Source organism: Ambystoma mexicanum, chromosome 2p (assembly GCF_040938575.1).
Source record: "Ambystoma mexicanum isolate Mex_15411 chromosome 2p, UKY_AmexF1_1, whole genome shotgun sequence".
Taxonomy (NCBI): Eukaryota; Metazoa; Chordata; class Amphibia; order Caudata; family Ambystomatidae; genus Ambystoma; species Ambystoma mexicanum.
Window position 1 is genome coordinate 52,100,216 of NC_090923.1, and position 18,682 is coordinate 52,118,897.

General features: G+C 44.9%; 1 protein-coding gene across 5 annotated transcripts in view; it reads left to right on the forward strand.

Annotated features, from left to right (window-relative positions):
• The window catches only part of SETD5 (SET domain containing 5), an 875,459-nt gene that overhangs the window by 85,577 nt on the left and 771,200 nt on the right, over nt 1-18,682 (forward strand). The window lies entirely within an intron of this gene.

The window sequence follows — 18,682 nt, forward strand, 5'->3', positions numbered from 1 at the left end:
TGTGTCTTATGGCACGAACGGCACAGGCAGGCATTACTCTTCAAACAGTGTCCAAGCTTCCCATGAAGCCACCATGTAAAGGAACGAAAGGCCACCAGCCTGTACCACCGGTGAAAATGAATGATACAAACTGTTTTTAAATGACCAAGATAAGTTTATTAAACCTTTGTTGTCAATTCTTGTAACTAATGGCATTGTGCTCGGACAAATGCTATCTAGAAACTGCACACTATTGAACTACTTTCATGCGTTACGATATGTAGATGTAATTTTGAATATGGGAGACTATGAAATAGTAGTGGCATCACAACCAGAGTATACTTACTCGTTGCTCGGATTACGAGGACGAACAGTTGTGCGAAATTCGTGCATAAGCACCATCACTATCCTCAACACGGACTGTGTGAGGCAGGCTGCCCTGAAGTCTGGCAGCTCGGTGATGCATTGCGGTCATGGCTCGCCTTCCGAAATGTAGGCCACGCATCGAGTTTTCACAGCAGCAGTTCTCGTCCTCGGTTGGCATTAGCTCGCACCGATTGCATGTGCACCAGGTGGAAACACTGTCCATGCGATTTAGGTCCAGTGTCTTCATCCGTTGATTCTTCCTGCCAACTGCCATCCGAAGCCCCATCGTTTTCGCATGTTTCCCTTTCCAGTAGTTTCTCCTCGGTATACTCGACATTTAGGGCATTATTGTAGCCATTGTGTGGTAAACAAACTCAAATAATTTATAGCGATGTTACTGGTATCTGTTCACACGGGCTACAAGTGGCGAAGGTAGCTGACCAGAGCACAGAAACGAGTCACAGAATACTCAAAGTAATACAGAGAGGAGTGGAATCAAATCTGCTGCTGTGTGTTGTCAAACGGTCTGTTTATACTTATTGAGTAAAGAGGCGTCCTGCCATTTCCATGGCGACGGTTCATTAGCTGAAGCGCAGCGAATGTTGACACGAGACATGCTTTGGCGGCGTGAAATGGGCAGTACGCGTCTGCTGATGACCGGCTCAGGGACGGGGGCTATGATTTAGTGCCGCAAAAGCGGGTCACACAGGGCGATGCGGCATGTGATAAGATTATCACAAAATGGCGGCGCCCTACTGCCTGTTTTCGCGTGTTTAATGGACGAAAACTCGGGTAATGTCCATAGGAAATGTTTCTAATATCGACCGATTTAGGCTTAAAAACACATGGCCGACCCGTAGGGACAATATTTTTGACCGAACCATTCCTTTAAAATAGCCAGTTTGTATGCTCCACTGTCAGGGCAGTTCATGGGTTTTTACAGAGTCAACAACACTGGTCTTCCTTAAGAATCTTGTTGACAATGCCCGTAACAGACAAGGTGGGAAGTTGTGCCAATCTCATTAATAGTGTGAAATGCTTAAGTCTCTTAGAGGGGCAGAGGTTAAGGTAGTAATGAGGCTTCTGCAATTTTTATAGCACATATGGCACTTTTTTATTTTCTTTAAATCATTCAGGTGAGTATAGTTCTCTAGCCAACCCGATCAATTTGAATTGTGTAACTAGATTTTTTTTTTTTCCGACAGTAGTCCTACGAGGAGGAGGGGCGGAACAATGAGGATGACCAGAACCGGTAAGCAAACTTGGCGATCTAGTGTTTAGAAAGTGTTGCTGGAAGTTTAAAATGCACTCAGCCGAACAGAATAAGGGTGAGAGGCAGGGACTGCAGAGGAATTCAGTTTTTGTCGATCCTGGTTAATACGTCGGAGGCAAGCGCACTGTGGAAGGCAGCATAGAGGCTGGTGAGAATGGTGTGCGTGGAGACCACTTTTTTGCTACAGCAGCTGGAGCAGTCAGAAGTAAAGGAAGATGAAACGGGATCCAATTGGCTAACTGGAAACACCCCCATCAGCAAACAAAAGACAGAAGGATGCATGGAGAGAGAGAGAGAGAGAGAGAGAGAGAGAGAGATTAACAGCGCTAGAGAGCCCAATTCGAGTAATTGGAGGAACTGATACAAGTGCGAACAGTGTTTAGAGTTGGTGACCCGTATCTTGGAAAGAAGACTTTAAGAGAAAGCATCAGTGACCCAATGCTTGGTAGAGGGCATTGACAAGAATACGACCAGTGTTGAGAGGTCAGTGACCCAATACTTGAAGAGGAGCAGATACCAAAAATCACTGCTGAAAAAGGGTCAGTGTCCAAATACTGCAAAAACATTATTTCTTGGATGAAAGAGTGCATGGGGAACGGAAGAGCCCTGGCCAGGATAGTGAACCAGGGACTCATACCCATGAAAGAATATAAAGCACTGGCAGGAGAAGTAAACGAGGAGTGAGACGCGAATTAAACCTGGAACAGTGAGCACTAGTACAAAAAGGAAGACCATACCCCTTTTAAACATACCCCTTTTAAACATACCCCTTTTAAGGATAAGTAACAGTCGCAGTTTCTTGGCAGGAGTGTACACCAGTGGCAAAAAGAAACCATTAAAGGAAAAGAGAATAACCGTACCCCTTTAAGGTTAATTGAGTGAGAGAAACTGAAAATTCAAGAAAATGGTGTGTCCAGCCTACCAGTTAATGTGCGTATCTTGCCCTTTTACGCATGTAAATATGGCAAATACGGACCATTTAATTTTGTACTGCGTACCATGTACGCTTTCATTTATTCATTAAAAAAACATACTTTCCACCACTAGATGGCAATGTAGCATTTCTTTTGTCCGCAGCATAGCCTTCTTATGCATGATGGTGAATTTCCAACTGAAAGACCAAATCTGTGACAGCTAAGCGAGCAACACAATGAAGCACGCACCCTTTTAAAATGTGTTCATACCCATAACGTATGTGTTGGATAGGTTTTACTCTCTTGAAATTGCATTTACGCTCTAATTTGAAAAATCATGCGTAAAATACTCCCACCTCAGAATCTTATCTGGAGCACTGGGTGTGTCGACATTGATGGGATGGTTTATCCCCCTTGAAATAACCTTGGACTGTATTTATATATTGGATGGTGAATAATAGGAGGAACAAAGGTTAGGAGTCATGTTCCTTAACTGTGGAAGGCCTTATAAGTGGAGAAACTGTTAGCAGGGCGCCCCTATTACGATTAAGGATAGATGGGATTTCTCCCAAACCCTATTTTGTGATAAGTCTATAACCAGCATTTAACATGCCTCTGTGTCGTGAGTCTTACTCTTGATCCCGTGAGAGCAGCATTGCTATCCAACAATATCTCCATTTCCCTGGCTAATGTTTTGTGCACATCCAAGCAGCCATAATTTGCTATATTCAGTCGCTTCAGAGCTAGCAGATATTTAATGACACTAAAACCTGCCTTCCCACATTGAAAAATGTCAGTGGTGAAGGGGATCATTGCAAACAAATGCAAACTTTCAAATGTGCTGCACAAATTTACAAATGTAGGGAAGCCTGTAACTAGAACAAACTGACGTGTCTTCATTTGAATTGGTAGACTGGATTAAACAATGTCTGTTTTGGTGTATCCAATGCCTACATTCACTAATTTGATTCTGCAAGATCTGGTTTTCTGTAAGAGCACCAGAGAAAACACTTGATGAGTCAATTGCTTGTTTCCTTGATACCCATGTGCTCCTATTTTCATATAATTGGGTGGTGGATAAGTCAATTTGGTTTTGCTCTTGGAGGATGCATTTCTGGTGGCTTTCTTTGTAGATCTGAGGAGACATTTTGCTGGCCCAAAGCGTTCACCACTTACCTGGTTTCTCCATGTCTAGCATGTCATTTTCCCTGGACTCTTAGCAGGCACCCAAGAGCTCATAAACATATTTTGTTTAATCTGTAGAGGTTTACACGGTTTAGTCCCAGGCAGATCGTCCGCCTGGAAAGCTCTGTAGTAACAGCATTAGTTAGGTGTTTCTTGGGTAAGCCATCATAAATGTTGCAGTGTGCAGTTCTAGTGAAGGGATTGGGTACTTTACGTTCCTTGCATGGTTCAATTGTTGGGAGCTATTTGGCTTCTGGTTATAGGCTAGGAGAGCCTGGTTTGCTTGACATAAGGAGCTACTATTGGCTCCTGGTGACTGGTGCAGTACAACTATATCTATCTGACATTTACTTGGTGTCTGGGATTTTGTATAAAATCTGTATTGGGAAACCTCTCAGACATTCAAAGCATGAAGCGTTCTATTTCGGATCTCATGTGAAAGTTGGATTTGTAACCTGCTATGTTGGTTCCTCATTCTGCCAGGAAGTCGAGAGAAAGGGATGAATGAGCATGGTGGCTTTGCAGAAAAGCTGAGGCCACAGGGATCAATATGTTGTGGCAATAAAGGAACGGCAACAGACTGATGCCGTAACGAATGCAGTGGCAGAGATTTGGATGTACTGGCAAAGATAGCTAATGACTAAATGAGAGGTATAGCAGCCTGACAGAAGAAATAACAGGAAATAAATGTAAAAGGAAATCTGAGAAGGCAATGCACTGGGGGGAAGGCAAGAGGCAAAATAATCAGTCAGCAGTGGAACGTATTACAGAGACACAAAGCAGTAGTAAGAGGGGTTTACGGTGTGTGGATTTTTTTGTGCATGCCACAATGTCGGGAAGAAAAGCAAATCCCACAATCTGCCAGGAACTTAAAATTAGCTTTTCTGTTAGGCGCATCTCTCAATGTTCAATCGCCATACCGTTTCCCACCTGCCCCCTGTGTCTGCATTTCTTTTAGTCTTATTCACGCTTTTATTTTGAAGTTCTCCGTATTTAAACGTCAACTGTCCTTAAATTTTATTCATGAGGCATTAATATCTCCTATGCCTCGATGGTTTGTGGTTGGAGGAAAATCCTGACATCCAGGAGCTACTTACAACTTTCCCCATAAATTATAATTTCAATCCGCGCCATGCCTGCCTATTTAATCAATCGGCCCTAACTGGGCGATTGTGCAGGGCAAGCTATTTAAGGGCCTTCAAATGTGTGATCTTTGTGTAGATATTGTTGACTTTGTTGGTTTCATTGGTAGGAGGAGGAGTACTCTCTTACAAATGCTTGACTATTAATACCCCTCATCTGTGCTGTTTGCTTGTGATTTGTACTGCACACTGCTGCCATTTTCATGGTGAAAGGGGTTGGTATGCTAGTGCATTGAGGGAGAGCGTACGTTTTGCTGTTTGGTAGATTGCGTTTTGAAAAGTCTTGCTGGGGTTTGCTTGTAGGTGGGTTGGGTTGATGGGTGTTTGAGTCTATGGAGGCTTGTATGCCTGCAGTGAGGCTGTGGCTCTGAATTATTAGAGGTGTGGCTGTTGCTGTTGTCATTGTGAGAGGTGGTAGTAGTGTATGGTGTTGTATTGTGGTCGGTGAGTGGTGCCTGCAGGAGTGAGGAGAATTTTAGTGGTTTAGTTTTGAGTGGTGATACTTGTGCCATTCTTGCCTTGATTGCTTGGTGTTTGTCGTGGGTCAATTGGTGTGGTAGGGTTAGCGATGCTAGTGCTTTCCTTCACTTGAAAACCTTAGCAGGCACCTGTTCTTTGTTACCTTTTTCCATTGAGGTTGTCCTTTTTCTCTTAGACCACGGCTTCGCTTTTTAGGACTAGATCTGCCATAATTGCAATGCTTTCCGTTTTGCTATACTTTGTATATTATTTTGGGTAGTGTGTTAGAGACTTGTTGAAATACTGGGGGCTTTGCCTTTCATGCATCTACTTTGAGTGTTTGTGTTACGGGCGTACTTTGTTATTGGATCCCTGGAGATGTTTTGATCTATATAAGGAGAATCTGTGGGCAATGCAGTGTATCCTTCTCTTGACTGGTAGCCATTATAGCGATGGTGGTGCTGGTGTGATACGTTCTCACCTGCCAAGTCTGAGTGGTCTTGCTGCTGCTTTTGTATCCTTTGCATTTTAGGGGTAATATAGTCAGCTTTCCAAAGTAGATGCTGTTGGTATAGTCTCTTCTTAACATGACGAAGTGTTCTGTGTGGATAGGTAAGAATGGGCTACATTTGCTTTATGGTGCATAAATGGAAGCATTTGTTCGCTACTGTGTTGTCTTGGGGGTTCTAGAGCTGGGGCTTGTTCATCATTGTTCATCATAATTCTGAGATTTGTAACTACTTTTGATGTTTCTGTTATGTTTCCTTTTAGGTGGGCCATGGTATATATGCTGTTATATGTGGAGTTTATTTACTGCATAGTTGTAGTGTGAGTTCATGTCCTTTGAGCTTTGTGCATGGGATCATGTACATGTTGAAAGGTTGTGGTGAGGGATGAATCATGCGGAACCCCACAAGATGGTGTGCAAAGTGAGCTGAAGGCTGGTAGGGAGGCGGCCTCTGCGCTTTGTGTCAGGAAGGATTTTGTCTATTCGTGTGCAGTGCTGCTTATTTAGATTTCTTGCATCCTTTTAATGAGCGCTGCATGGTCGACTGTGTCAAAGGATGCAGAAAGGTATAGTAATATCAGTACGGGAGTAATGTGGGAGTCGGAGTACATTTTAAGGTCATCCCAGATGGAAAGCAGTGCTAATTCAGTTCCTCTTAAAAACCTGAAGCTGACTTGTGCCTCATTCATTAGGTGGTTGGTTTTCACATGTCCGGATTTATTCATATACCTAGGTTTCTAGGAATTTGGCTAGGTAAGGGATGTTGGATATAGGTTGGTGGCTTGTGTGCTGGTATGAAAAGTGGTTTGATGTGGGCAGCTTCGAGGCTACTAGATATGCTTCCTGTTACCAGCGAGTGTTTCATGTGATGCTGTAGTATTCTGTAGGTGTCTTTGCTGAGGATGATTTGTACTAGTTTAGCAAAGTCTTGTAGAGCTACGTGGGAAGTAGTTCAATTTTGTGGTTGCCTCTGGGGTTGGGCTGTTAATAATATTTTTGCTTTTGTCCTTGGGCAAAGTGTTGATGACTTGTTGGATGTTATAACAATTTTTAAAGTGGCTTTCAATGTTATTAGTTTCTGTGAGTGGGTGTTATTTCAAGCTGTCGGGCTTCTTATCATTGACTTTGTTGAACATCTTTATTCCCTGCTTTTGAGATGCGTTTTGTATCATTTTTAATTTTTTTACTTTCAGGATTTCTGCATGATCAATCCATATTTGATTTTGGTGTGATATTCACAAGCTTCTTTAAGTTTCCTTTGTTCACACCCCACCTCAGAGATATGAAGTAAACAATCTTGCAGCCATTTTCTTCTGTAAGGTAGTGAAGCGTTTCATTGTAGTCATCTAGTGTATATGTAATCCATTTTTGGATGGTCTTCCCTCTTCTGTTTGAAGTGAGTTCAGGAGATCATTTGGTGGTTTTGTGGATTCCAGTCTGGTTTGAAAGTTTTTTTAAATTATGGGATTGATTTACTCTAGTCATGGATCACAAAGGATATTGTGTGGCGGTTGCTCCAGCAAATGTGTATTGGGAGTGCAATTGTAGCAAAGTTTTATTTTTAGACTTTTTTTTGTGTGCTTTATTTTGCAGACGATTGCGTCCAAAGTGTCTGGCAGCGTACATTGCTCCTTTTTAATCAATTGTTGTAAGCGCATGGTGGATATTTGTGAGGTCAGTGATTTTGCAGAGTTGGTGTTTTACTTTCCCTCAGTATGATCAGGCGATATGTTCTAAAGTGATTGTTATGATGTCTGCAACTGTAATGGATGTGCCATACCTGGGTGTTCTGTATGTGTAGGAATGAAAGGTTGGTTTGATGGCCTTGGGTTAATTGGGGTAAGAGTGATTCCCCCCCCCCCCTAATTGGCATGCTTGAGTTTGAAGTTGTTGGATAACGAGTCGATGTGTAACTACCTTGAAGTCCTCCATTAGTCAGGTTTCTATGAGGAAAAGGACATAGATTCCACCTTCACTGACGTGGATCAGGTTGCAGTCCTACTGAATTGCATAGTGGGTTATCAGTTTGCTATGGGAGTTGCTGCTGATAGGTTTGGTATCGTTCTGCTCGACTGTTCCAGTGGCTTTGGCCGTCACAACAGCTGAGTGTGCAGAATTCTAATTGGTGCAGGGAGTGCTGCTCCTGCATTTCAGGTATGATAGTGAAATGTAACTTTAATCTGATCTACAAGCCTGTTATAGCAGTGTGCTTGTGAAATCCAGTGTTTATGCTTTCAAGCTTGGTTACACCATTGGTTGCCAAACATTTGTACAACAAAACCCCATCCTCCATCAAATTTGTCTGACCCCTCCACCAGTGCTCAGACTGCTGAAGTTTTCTATTAAAAGCAGTCAACTTCGGTTGATTTGTGTATCAACAACCTTTATCCCTTCATTAATTTACACTAGGACTTCTCCACACTCAAACGCCATATAGTTTCCAAATGCAGCTGAAAATGCTTATTTCAGTAACCTAAAAGCTATCCTTTTAAGGCGAGAGTTTACTAGGGATATCCATGCTCCAGATCTGTCAAATTCCTTTTATGGCTAATGATGGGCATGGCTCATTGCCTTCAATGTAAACACTTTCAAGAAGACAATCCCTCAAACGGTGTTCTAGTAATTTGAGGGTAATGACAAAATGGCGACTAGAGGGAATGGATACAATCATATGCCTTGGTTGCAAATGCTACATACCTTTTTCTATAAAAGTATAGAAGCAAAGACCCTTAACACATAAAAAGCTTGTATTCGTAAAAATGTATAGATGAAACATCAAAGATGTTAAGGTAGGGTGTCCCATCAGAGCTCTGCTCTCTGATTTTCGTTTGCATACAAAAGAAATTCGTATGCTTTCAGGGCCTTATCTCCAACTATAGTTTAAACATAATCGCTACCTTTGCTCCCACATCCTCGCTGTCTCCTGGATTTCCCTCCCCTCCTGCCCCAGGCAGCCTGATTTGTGCTTTGCTGAATAGCCACAGACCTCACACCTCATCAGTGACTGAGGGCAGCCTGTAGCAGCTCTCTGTACCCAGGATCACCCAGCTACCACTGAAACAAGTAATAATAACCGGGTCACTGCCTAAGGTGAACTAAGAACCAGTCTACTTCACATTTCCGACTGCCATACCCACTTCCTTCGCGTAGCATCCGCCAGCACCTCGCATAGGCCGCCTGCCCATAGAGGAAAACCAGAACCTAAACCACTAATTGGACAACCACCCATAAAGGACATCCAGCTCTCACATCGCAAGAGAACAAGGCTGGAAAACATCCAAACCGCTCAAAACCCTCCAGCCGGGCTTCTGCCCCTGTAACCTCACCAGCCTAAATGTCCTAATCACCATACCAAGAAGGACCACAAAATGCCTCGAAACAGCGACAAAGAGAATTGGAACGGAGAACACACCAAATGGATCCACACCCTCATCCGCCTACAGTAGAAACTCCAACGTACACCACAGCCAAAAGAATAAAAACATTGTGAGAAGAGAAAAATCCCTTCATCTTACAACGTCCCTCGCAACAACAGGGACACCCCAACAGACCCAGACATGCTGACAACCAACTGAAACCTTCTCCCCCGCTCCCCCAAAAAGAGTTGTCCCCAGAAGAGAAAGGTACGAAACCAAAGCACTCACTCCGTACATCACCAAAGAACAAGGGCACTGGCAGCAACCCTATCAAGAGACCATGAAGCAGAAGAATTCGACCCAACCATCAACCACCTTAATGACTAAGCAGACTCATAGATCAACTGATCTACAGAGAAGCAACCCAACTAAACATGACAAAACGGATATAAAAAAGCAAACCCAACTACGTCAAAGAAATCCTTTGCAACCTAATCAACGCCAGATCAATGTCCAAGCATGCAACAGAGATTTGCGACCTCCTGTGTGACTGAAGTATCGACATCTTATTCATAACCGAAACATGGCTAGGTGAGTGCAAAAAAAATGCACTCATAACTGCCTCCCTGACAACTTCAAGTGCTCACAAGCAAACCGAAGAAACAAGAGGACTGGCGTTCGCATACAAAGAACCCCTGAAATTTGAAACTGAAGAAGCACCAAACATCAAACTGCGAATCCTTTATCCTTCGCCTGACAGCCAAAACCAAACCTCAAATTCATCATAGTATATAGACGAACATGACTCCTTCACTGAATCCATCACCAACCTTGCCATAGACCAGGAAAACCCGATAAACCTTGGAGACTTCAACATCGCTACCCGCACTGAGAACAAAAACCACATCCGCTTCTCAAAGGAGCAACTCGTACAGCGGGACATACACTAGACGCAATATTTTCCAACAATAACCTCACCATTACCATAGCGCCACAAATAAAGATCCTCTGGAGCGACCACCTTTGCCACATCAACAAACAACCCGACAAACTGCTGTCTATCATGAAAAGAAACTGGAGGACCGTAAAAAAAAAAAGCAAAACTGTTGGAACTTCTTGAAATAAACCACCGGCAACGACCCTGGATGGAGCTGACCTTGACACAATAACAGTACTACTTCACAAATGGATCTCCAGAACAATATAGATCTCAAAGGGAAATCCTTTCAACCCATTGCGTAAAAGAGCAATCGTAAAATGGTTCATCCCTCTACTCTGCACCATGAAAAGAAAAAACGGGCAGCTTGAGCTAGAATGGAGAATGACCTGGTGAAGAAATTGCAACAATACCACTCATACAAAAAAGGAAATTCATAAAGCCAAAAAGAAATACGTCGCCAAAATCACCAAAGCCGCCAACACCAAAAAGGAACTGTTTGTAAAATCAAACGAAATGAGAACCCCCCCCCTAGCCACACCGCCAGACGCAACACACCAATACCTACACTGAAATTATGTATCAACTTTGCAGACCACTTCAAAGACAATCGGCACCATCCAACAAATCATTCAAAGCAGACTAAGCAACTACAACATGCAACCTACCCAACCACCCGAGAATCTCCAGAACAAAATCTAAAGCTTCCCCCCCAAATATCCGCCGAGACATTCGTCAAGCTGATCTGCTACAGCAACAAAGCTGGCTTCCCCAAGGCTCTTTGCCCCCCGATATACACAAATAAATTCACAAATCCTCGCACAAGGAACACCGATGGAATACTACAGAAACCTTTTCAACCAATCACTCTTGGCACAGAGTACCAAGATCATTCAAATCGGCATACATCAAGTCGCTCCTCAAGGACACAGCAGGAAACGTAGAGGACCTCCAACTACAGACCCATCTCAAACATCCCGTCCCCAACAAAACTACTTGAAACGTATGCCTATAGAATCACACAATTTGTAGAAGGACACAGACTGCTTGATCAAGCTCATGTAGGCTTCAGACCAATGAGAGGAACGGAAACTGCACTGCTGGGCAATAAAGAAGGAATTGCTCTATCGGCAGTTCACTTAGTCGGAGAGCAGAACATTTCCACTGACGCTGTGAGCAGGCAGAGCAGTCTCCCACGTGAGGGCACTAACTCAGGAAGTCCTTCAAGAGATCTTCGCCCTTTGGGGGAACTTTTCAAGTGGATCTGTTCGCGGCCGGGGCCAACCGGAAGTGCAAACTGTACTCCTACAGGAGCTCTAGAAGACAGGTTTGTAGTAGTGTACTGGTAGTTTGCACTCCTGTACGAGTTTCCTCCAGTCCCCGTCGTTCCTCACTTATTCAGGAGGTTGAGAAATTTCAGGAAACCCATGATCCTAATTGCTCCAGATTGGGCCAGGAGGACGTGGTACCTGGACCTTCTGGACATGCCCATGTGCCCTCGAATAAGTAGTCTTGTACAAAGAGAAGACACTCAACCTTCATACGTGGTTTCTGAGGTTGAGATAAGGATTGGGATGTCCCGGACAACGTAATGGAGATTTTTCTTTGGGCCAGAAGGCCAGCAACGAAGTCCTTGTACCGTTGCCGTTGAAACAATTTGGTGCAGGGATAAGAATGTGGACCCTTCTACATGCAGCAGTACACCTATGGTTTTATCACCTGGCTAATGTGGGGCTCCAGGTTGGTACAATGTGGCAGCGCTGTCTATTTTTAAGTGCTCCTCTGAAGAGGTATCTTTCGTCAAGATGCCACTGGTTATACAGATCTTGAAAGGATTGACAAATGGCTTGCCTCCAGTCCCTTTTCAAGTCCTGGTTTGGGACCTCAACCTAGTTCTAAAATTCCTGATGTGTGCTCCATTCGACCCTATCCACTCCTGTCCAGTAAGATTGTTGACTTTAAAGACCATTCTGTTAGTAGCCTTTACATTAGCCCGTAGGGAGAGTGAACTGTGAGCCTTGTCCTATTCGAACAGAGGTATGTCTATTTCCTCTGCCTTACAAGCGAGTGGGGGAGTCCCAAAGCAGGATATTGGTGCTGCAGCCACGTGGTCCTCAATCCACCCATTCACTAAGCACTATAGTCTGGACTCTTCCTCAGACTGGAAGGTGGTTTTGGGAAGGAAGTGCTGCGTTCTGTACACACCGGTCAATAGGAACACCCAAAGTCTAATTTGAAACTGAAAATTCTCACTCCCACCTCTTTCATGGGAGGACACAACCCGTTCGAAGAACAAGTTACTTACCTGTGGTAAGTGTTACGACTGGATATTCCTCCCACATATTCCTCATAGCCCCTCCTAGACTACCCTGCAGTTTAATTTCCAGGTTATTGTAGTTTACACTCTTTCTGGGTGAGTAGCTGTCAGGCGTAGGATAAACGAATGCACGTAAAAATTGGAACTGAAGCCAACGGTCGCTGCGCGCCCTATATGCCATCGATGACGGAGGCCTTCCGGACATTAAGATGACTGGCATCGACGCACAGCGCCCCCTGCCGGAATCTTTTTTTAAAGCTGGATATGGAGATATCCTAAGATGAATACATGGGAGGAACATCCATTTAAAAGAACGTTACCACGGGTAAGTAACTAGTTCTTCTCCAGCATTGGATCTTTCATAAAATTAACATGCAGTGACTATTCCCAGTCGTCGGGCTTGGAGTCCCCAGTTACCTAGATCGTAATGTATTTCCTTAAGTCATTTTTCAAAACACCTTGAGTTTCTCATCCACATCGCTGTCTGTGCTTTTGGTCCCTACCAATGGGACATAGTTTATAGCTCTGCCCCAGTAGCTTCCCCTCAGATATCAAGTCTTCTTTGCTGGTAGGAATCATTGTGCTCATCTCTCTAGAGAAATTCTTTCAACCTACAAATATCGCCCTGATTCTAAAAAATATCTGGTTAATTAAGGTTTTTTCACCCTAACACACAGTGACGACAAAGATGGAAACGTCTAAAATAGTTATTTAAGACCTGTTGAACTCGCGGCCTAAACTACTGCTTATACCCCCAATCATTCATCGGAGGACTTTGAAACGTGCCAGGTTTTTTCACAGAAAACCCTCAAGGACCGTATGCGCCACCTTATCTAGCGAAATGAAGGTACCTATCCTGCCTCACAAGCGGGTTCCACTACAACGAACACTCCTGAGAACTATTCACCTTCTGGCCACCGACCTGTCAAAAGGCAAAAAGCACAAGACAAAATGTCCCAAAAAGGTGAGCCCTCCAATACGCCAAAGCAAGCTGCGAAGTCGACGGGGCCACACAGTCCATCTTTCTTCATCTCCCTCACAAACAAACGCCAGTTGGCCCAAAGAGCACAGTCCAGTACCAAGCTGTCATCGGGCGAAAAGACGGCGAAATTTAGTGATAATAAAAATCTTTCCTAGCGGGAAGTTGATGGTTGTTGGATCGTCCACATGTCAAGGGCTCCGGTCAACCGACTGTTGTCGTCCAAATCGAACTCGCCAACAAGGGAAAAACACAAAGGCCAGTAGTCTATGGCAGAGTTTGTTGACTAAACACAAACCAACATTGGTCGACCTCTTACTCGTCCAGTAAGGGGAGACACCACTCATTAGGACACAAATCGTCTCTAGCACACATCGTCGAAGTCTGCATCCGGAGAAAAGGGCTCAACACGTTCCAAGCCAAAGGATTCCATCCTGTCCACTGTGCAATCTTCACGCTGGACGATTAGTGACCCTATATAATCTACAACACAGCAGGTTCTTCAAACTGGGCCACATTAACCAGATGCCATCTCTAAAGGAAGCCATAGATCCTCAAGGCATAACCTAACTGGGCCTAAGGAGCACCCCACAGGTCTATTACCCATCACGGAAATCCTCCTACATGATCACGTTGGATTTTGAGGCACCAATTGACAACTCTCCAGTGAATACAGATTTGGACAAGTGTCGTGGTCCACCCACCGTCGCAGACCCCAGTCTCCCACAACCGAGAAGGATGTATGCCAGGGCTACTACAGGCCACGTGGACTCACACAGGGCAAGCAGGACCCTCAACAGCCAGTTGGACTAGGCAGTAGGGCGTACAACCAACATACCCCTTAAACACACAATCGCTGCTGTCACTTCAAGTGTTTTCAACATTACAAGAATTTTTAGGACTGCTCAACTCTGGGCTACTTCCTCTGAAATCGGGGCCTATTACAGGAGCTCCATCAGGCAGCAACACACGGGCAGAGACCACACCCTCCTCAAAGAAAGGGCAGACATCCCGCCCTCTGGAGGGAGCAAAGCGACCTTGCACACCACATAGGTCAGCATCTCTGCCTAGAACTCCACCTCCACGCAAAGCAAGCTGACTGCATGAGCAAGGAGGAGAGTTAACTTGACACTGACCCTAGGGATACCAACTCCACCACAACGCAATCGGATCATGGTGATACCTGGGATACTGATTGTGTGGATTACCCAGACCCACAAGGTAGCCCAGCACAGCCGTCGCCACCAGAGGACCTAGAAGCTTTTCACTCTGTTTTATCAAAAGCTTAAGAATTTGGTTCAACACTGATAGAAGAAAATGAAAATACTTTTCTTTTCGACCACATGGGAAAGCGCCACAGCCATGTTCTCATACCTGTTCTTGCACATGATTTTCACGAAGGGCTACAAACCCTAAAGCGCCCTTTTACCGAACCAGCAATCAATGGGCGGCTGGACAAATAAAATTCAAGGCCACTGACACTATGCCAAAATGCCTCTCATCCCAACCCTCGTCAGAATCAGTAGTCTCTGCAGCAGCAAGTCGATAAGCACATTCACAAAAATGTCCCACTCCTCCGAGGAGTGAAGGGAGATAACTAGATGCTTTCAGTAAGAAGGTTCTTGCCATTGGGGCAACAGTGGTCAAGGCTGCCAACTCCCTTGCCATTGTGGCCCGCTAAGATCGCGAAATATGATACAGGCTGGCTCCCAGTATCACATCTACCCGATGACCACCGGAAAGAACCATACCTATCTTTCGGGAAAGCGAGGCAGCATCAAACCACAGCATCAACGTTGAGTTGAAGCCATTTTTAGTGACGTCTAACAGATCGGTATTGGGGTGGTGCTGAGGAGACCAGGCCGGTTGTGCTGTACAGACTTCAGGCAAGAAGTCAGGCACAAAGTTATACACTTGCTTTTTGAAGGCAACAAAGCCTTCGAAGACAAAATAGATGAGGCCCTTAAAGCGGATTCCGAGACCGCACGATCCCTGACTCCACTACAGTGGAGAATGTTTTTTCATCCATCTTGGGGAGTGCCCAGACAATCTAGATGGTCTTCTACAAGGGGCTCAAAGGTTACAAGGGGCTCCAAAGGTTACTCCAGATCCCAGGGCTACAAGTGGAACTACCAGTCGTTCCCAATCTGCCTGTACAGATGCATTCACTGTCGGCGGTCCAACGTGTTCTTAAGTGGGCTCCCCATGCTCTGACATAAAGTTCTGTACTTGTCGCTGTTAAAATAGTAAAACTTTGTAAGCCTATCTACTGCCTCCTACGTCTGGTTCTGCATGGTTTGAGACCTTGTTTTTCATTGTACATTTGGTCGACACTTTAATTGACCACAGCCGACGTTACTTTTTTGGTCATGGGGGCTGATTGCAGCTGGGAGCCAGAGTGTCTCTGAACACATACACAGATAAATAATAGTTTTAGCGCTTTGAAGTGATGGGGCATATGTGCGGAGGGACCCTCATAACAAACAAAATCGACCATGGGCAAGTAAATATTTATACCAGGGTCATTGTAACCATGGCATTTCCTTTCAGCTGTTTCTTTGGCCTGTTTTTGTATTTAAGATATTTATTGAGCACAAACCTAGCTTCGGGAAGCAATGGTGCACTTTACAGTCCTAGGGGTTTGGGTGGACAACTAGTAGCAAGGGATATGCAAGCAACCAGGGGAGATCAGAGTGGGTTAGCAGATCACTCATTCTTGGGTAGGCTTGGGTGTGGAGGGGGTGTGGACCTACGTGTTTGGGAGGAGCATTCTCTGAAGAGAAGGGTCTTCAGCTCTGTCCTGAACTGTACAACTGAAGGGGAGAATCTGATGTTGGTGCGGAGGTACCAGACACTTGGAACATAGTTGGAAAAGGCATGTCTTCTGATCCTTTCCGAACCGGCTGAGTTAGTCTGCGCAAGTGTGATGAATTGGATTCTGCTCTGCTTGAGTAGTAGTGAAAATGCCCACTCAACCGTCACTTTTACAAACCAAGATCCAACGCAGTCATAAATGTAAAAAGGGCACAGTTATAAGGTATACCTCCTTTTCATTGTGTGTTAACATGGGCAGAGGGAAGGCTGTGGTATTACTAGTATGAATGTGATCCAGTAGTGAACAAAAACCACACATTAATACTGTCCAAAATAAAGGCAATGTCAATCAACATTTTATAAAAAATGTACTTTAATCATACACACCGCAATAGACATCTAGAAAACACTGTACAAATCCCACCCCTATGGAGAAAGGAGAAGATGTAACTGATAAAAGAATTTAGCACATAAAATGTATTTACCCCAACAAGGATGCCTTTGGATGATAAAAGGTGCACAAGTGACCTAACCAGCCTCTAGGGCCAAAATGGACCAAGGAGGCAGTTATTGGTCAATATTACCTTGTGTCGGTTCTTGTGTGGTTCAAAGTAATCGAACCTCAGCTTCGAGCAATAGTGCGAGCGGATCAATCAATGTTCGGGTGCAGTGGATAGAGGATGTGCAATCTGACGTTGAGTTGGTCCAAATACGGTAGCTCGGTGCGCCTCAAAGGTGGCTTTCAGCAGTGCAGATCAGGACACTCAATAGATTGTCTGTCCATGTTGTCTGGTAGTAACCACCAGGAAGTGTTGAATGGGGATCCCGTTGCTCCGATGTGTGGTTCATCAAAGCTGCAGTAAGAGGTAGTCCTGCCTAATCGTGGTGAAACCCTGATTAGTTGGCTAGCGACCCTGTAGTGGCTCACTAGCAGTTTGAGTTGTGTCCCAGTGATGCACATTAGATTCAAGCCTAGTAGGTGACTGGCTCAACAAGGGCACGATGCAGTTTCGAGCAGGCTCAATTTGCAACCAATTGTTTACCGGTTCAGAGGAGGTCCAGAAAGTAGCATCGGTGGGATCCTGCAGTATTGACGGCAGTCCAACCGGTTTCAAGCTGGTAGCAACAGGGAGCCATAGCAGACCTGGTAGTCCAGATGCTGCAAGACTCAGTTTAGGGGCTTGAGGCAATTGAGTCCTTTCTGGGTCTGTACTCGCAGCCACGGTAGATTCTTGTGCTGCTCCTGGCCCACAGCAAGCATCGCCCTCGATGTGCCCTTAGCGTGGTAGGGGGCAGATCTCTCCAGCCTTGGACTGCCCCTTCACCTGTGGTCGTGGTTAAGGGCTTTGGAAACTGCAACTCTCCCAAAAGAGGACCAATGAATCCTCGGCTGGTGTTCCAGAGCGAATCAAAGAAGTGGTGTGAGACGCCTTCTTGTAAAGGTAACGGTCCACAGGTGATTCCTGCTTTAGTGATCCAATCCCTGTTCTTGAAAGATGTGGACTTTGCCCTTTCATCCCATCCATAGTACTTTGCTCCAACGGAAGTGGAGCGGACAGGAAAGAGGCAGACACAAGATGGTTGAAGTATTCTTCCACTGTATGGAACCCTGCTGGCTACCCTTATTGCTTCCTTTCTCACTAGAAACAAAGGCCTTAAGAAATGCAGCACCCTGGTGTGAGGCTACTCTGTAACAATGGGTGTACTATTTTGATGCCTGGGCCAAGGGCAGCTGCCTGGTGCATGGCTGTCTCTGCCAGAGGGCGTTAACCTACCCTTACAAAGGGATCCAAGAGGGAAGGCCATTCAGCTTCCTGTGATTTGGCAGGCTTAGCCTGTCTGGCACAAATGCACATCACTGCCAATGGCAGAGCAGGTTCTGCAAATCTGAATACTGGTGCAGCAGAGCACATTATGCTTTTGGCTTGGACCTTCTGAAAGGGGAATCTGATTAGCGGATCACCCTTTCAGAGATGTGATTATCTGTATCATTTTATTTATTGATCAAAAAAGATGGGGCTCTCGCACCCATGCCAGATGGCAATTCATCTTAAGTCATTACTTTTGGTGGATTGTAGGCCACCGGAGATGGTGAGTTCCTCAAGGAGTTTGTGTGGGGACTTCTGGGTGACAGCCTTGTAGATGATGCACATGATTTGAAGATATGAGGGGTGGGGGGGTTGTAGCGGGACGCTGTGTCGTTTCAGGAGGGTCAGGGTGATGTCAAATTTTCAGAGTCCTTTGAGTCGTGCTGCCACATGCAGGACCTATTTATGAGATATCAAGGTAGTCCCTGGAAGGGCTTTAAAAAGGGCATTGCCACCATCCAGGTGGGAGTGGAGCAACGCTTGGGTTTTTTATTTTTATTTCTCCTGCGATGAAGGGTTTGACTTTCCTCATTAGATAAAATTGGTACCAAGCAGTTTGTCTTCCTTGTGTAGCCCCTGGTTTCC